Genomic DNA, 3,300 nt, shown 5'->3' on the forward strand with positions numbered 1-3,300 from the left:
ATGAAATGTTCACACATTTCATTATCTCAGAGATTTCAAACCAAAGTCAGCTGCTGCCCCACAAACCATTCTTCCATTCCAATTTCCCTCCTTTGTTCATCGTATCCCCGGCTTCTGCTGTTTCACTAAAAACATCATGACCCTTCATTCTCTGTTCTCGCCACGTGCAGTTAATTCTTGTTAACGTTTTCTCTAACGGATCAGAATTAATTCTTTCATTTTTGCCCACAGTTGCTATTCACAGTCGCCTGTGGAACTGCCATAACCTCCTCCTGGCCTCGCTGATTCCCATCTGTTTCCAGCTTCGATTCGTTTTGTGTCTCGTGCTTTATTACTCCTCCTATTGAATGACTCTGAAAATGTCACCCTTCTATGCAAGAATCTCAAATGCCTCCTTCTGCCTAAGGAAATGAGCCCTAAATTCACCAGCCCCTCGTGGGACGTGTCTAATGAGCTGATTCTACCTATCTTAACTCATTCCCCACCACTCCTCATCAGAAACGTAATGTCTGCTCAGGCTGTTGCTGCACTGTCCTCCACGCAAGCCTTCTCATCTTTGCTTATTCAATTCTGTCTGGTTACAACCCTCACTTCTCTCTCGTAGTCCAAACCCCATACACCAAACTCTTCACAGCATAGCTCGAGTCTTCTCTCTTCCAGGAAGCTGGCCCCGACTAAAACCAAAGTTCGGTTTTCTTAGAACTGGAGCAGACTCCCCAGAGCACCCTCAAAGACTCTGAGCCTCAACAACCTTAAATCCTGTTCGACAAAACTTTACTGAACACTCGTTAGGCACTAAGCCCTGTGCTAGGAACTGGGCACAAGAAAAATGAATACAATGGGACCCTCCTTTCAAGGAGCTTTTCCCACTGGAGGAGACAGATACATAAATCTATCAGTTTGTTAAAATATGGGAAGTTCTGAGCTGGAGGCACACAGTGCTGTGAGGGTGAGAGGGGGCATTTGATCCAACTAGGGGTTCGAGAAAACTTTCCAGAAGGGATATCGTGTGATGAGAATATGAAAAGATGAGTAAGAGCTAAGAAAACACAGAAAGGTGGGAGGGAGTGGAGGATTCGAGCAGGACCGCAGACTAATGTAAGCAAAGACTGGTGAGAGGCAGGACAGGAAGCAGAGGGAGTAAGCCTGGCAGGTGTCGGTCGTAAACTCCTAAGAATATTGCTCTTTGATATGGAAGTGACAAGGAGCCACTAACAAAGTATAAGCAAGGTGGTTAAATGATTGGGTTCTGGAGAGTATTCTCTCTACAGAAGACAGGAGAAAGGAGACTGTCTACTGCAGTACTCCAGCCAAAAAAATGATGAGAACCTTCAAGAGGAGACTGATATTAGGGATAGGGCTGAAGACATAGATTTGAAAACATATCGAAGAGCTAAAAGCGTTAGATCTCACCGATTGCCTAGACATGGAAAGTTCGGGTAAATGAGAACACTCACATGCCCCCTAAAGTCTCTGGTTTGGGCAACCGGATTGTAGTGCCAGCACATAAGGAAGAAATTAAAGAGCCACAGCACATTGCGGGGGCGGGGGGGACTGGAGGTGATCAGAGGATGACGGTGAGGACAGAGTCTGTCCACGCCGAGTGTGTGATTCATCTGGGACCTGTGAAACCGAAGACCACATGTGAGGTCAAAGCGAAAGATGACATTTGGCGTCGATCGTCGTTCCAGTGAGAGAGAACAATAATAGCGATGGGATTCTCCAAGCACGGTGTGTACGGCGGGCAACGGAGACTTGGGGTGGGGCCAGAATCCTGGGGTACGCCGGGGGTTCGTGGGTACGCAGAAAGGTAAGAGTCCATAAGGACCAGAAAGGGGCATCAAAGAGGCAGGAGGACTGCAGGGTGGGGGTGGGAGGAGGCCAAGGTCAAGTGGAAATAAAGGCTGAGAGCGTCCTCGGGCTTGGCCACGTGAAGTTCATGGCGACCTTTGGTAGAGAGTGTGGGCTCCAAATCGCGACGAGCTGAAGAGTGGACGAATACATCATGAGGCGCTACTTCACAGAGGAAGGAAGACCACACAGGCGGTCGATAACCTAGTGGTCATCATTCAACTGACTGCTTTAAAGAGAACAAGAGAAAACAGTTCGCAGACACACAGCTCAGTGTCAAGCGCCTCTTTCCGTCATAAAGCCAGAAAGGAATAAAATCACATGCACTGGCACTGCCTTTGGCAGAATCCTAACCACATTTTCACGCACAGGAAAATTATGAACTTTCTGCTATCGCCAGAAACCAGGGGCGTACTGAACCTGGTCTGGCAGCTGGAATAACTCAACTTGAGGTGTAGTCATTTCATTTTCAGGGAAGCTGGGCACTGTTTCTGGGAGGAGTCACTGCGCCACCATGTGGTGGGCCCTGAGAATAGCAGACCACTCATTTTCTGTCCCCAGGCAGATTCTGGGTAGGATCACAGAGGAGACACCTCACAGCCCCATCTCCTTAAGGAACAGGTGAGGAGATCAAAGGTGACTTGCCTAATATTTCAAAATGTCTTTTTATTTTAACTTGTGTATGGATATCTTGTTCATATAGGAGGGACTATACGTATAATACATATGTGTATGTACATGTATGTGTGTGAATATATATATTTATCAGACCAAAAAAAAAAAAAACTCATACACAATCTTTACATTGTCATCCAAACTCAAAGATGGAATTTCTAAAAGACTCTGTTTAAGTACGACAGCTTGACGAAATGGAGCGATATGCCCAGATCTTCACTCCTAAATGAATCTTTAGCAAAGCCCATATTGCCTGCCACGAGTTAACATGATAATTTGTAAAAGTGGGGGCATTTGAAATTATATTTTTCAAAGGAGTGTGAGCTCAAATGGAATGGTAAAATAGGAAACCCGTCTACCGAGAATCTATTCGAAGGTGGTTCTTGGAAAGTGTTCATTACCTTAGGATATAAAAATCAGTTCTATAAAATCTTTTCATCATTTTGCTTTTCTCTATCATTTTTCTTCTGGTAATTAAAGGACCAGATGTCATAAAGAAAACTTGGAAATTTCAGTGGGGAAAAAGGCATTTAAAAAATCATTCAAAATCCGATAACCCAGCAAGAATCTTTCTTACTATTTTGGCACTTTGATCCCTTCTGAATGCTTTAAGATAAAGAGTTCAAACTAGTCATTGTAATTTTTTCCATATATTTAACTGACAGTTAAAGAGTAAAAAAAAGATTTCTCATATGTAGAGAAGTTTTTTCCCTTTTTATTTTAAGCGCATTTAACCAAAACAGCCACCAACTGTGGGACTTTAAACCGATGTCA

Source organism: Pteropus vampyrus, unplaced genomic scaffold (genome assembly GCF_000151845.1).
Source record: "Pteropus vampyrus isolate Shadow unplaced genomic scaffold, Pvam_2.0 Scaffold194, whole genome shotgun sequence".
Taxonomy (NCBI): domain Eukaryota; kingdom Metazoa; phylum Chordata; class Mammalia; order Chiroptera; family Pteropodidae; genus Pteropus; species Pteropus vampyrus.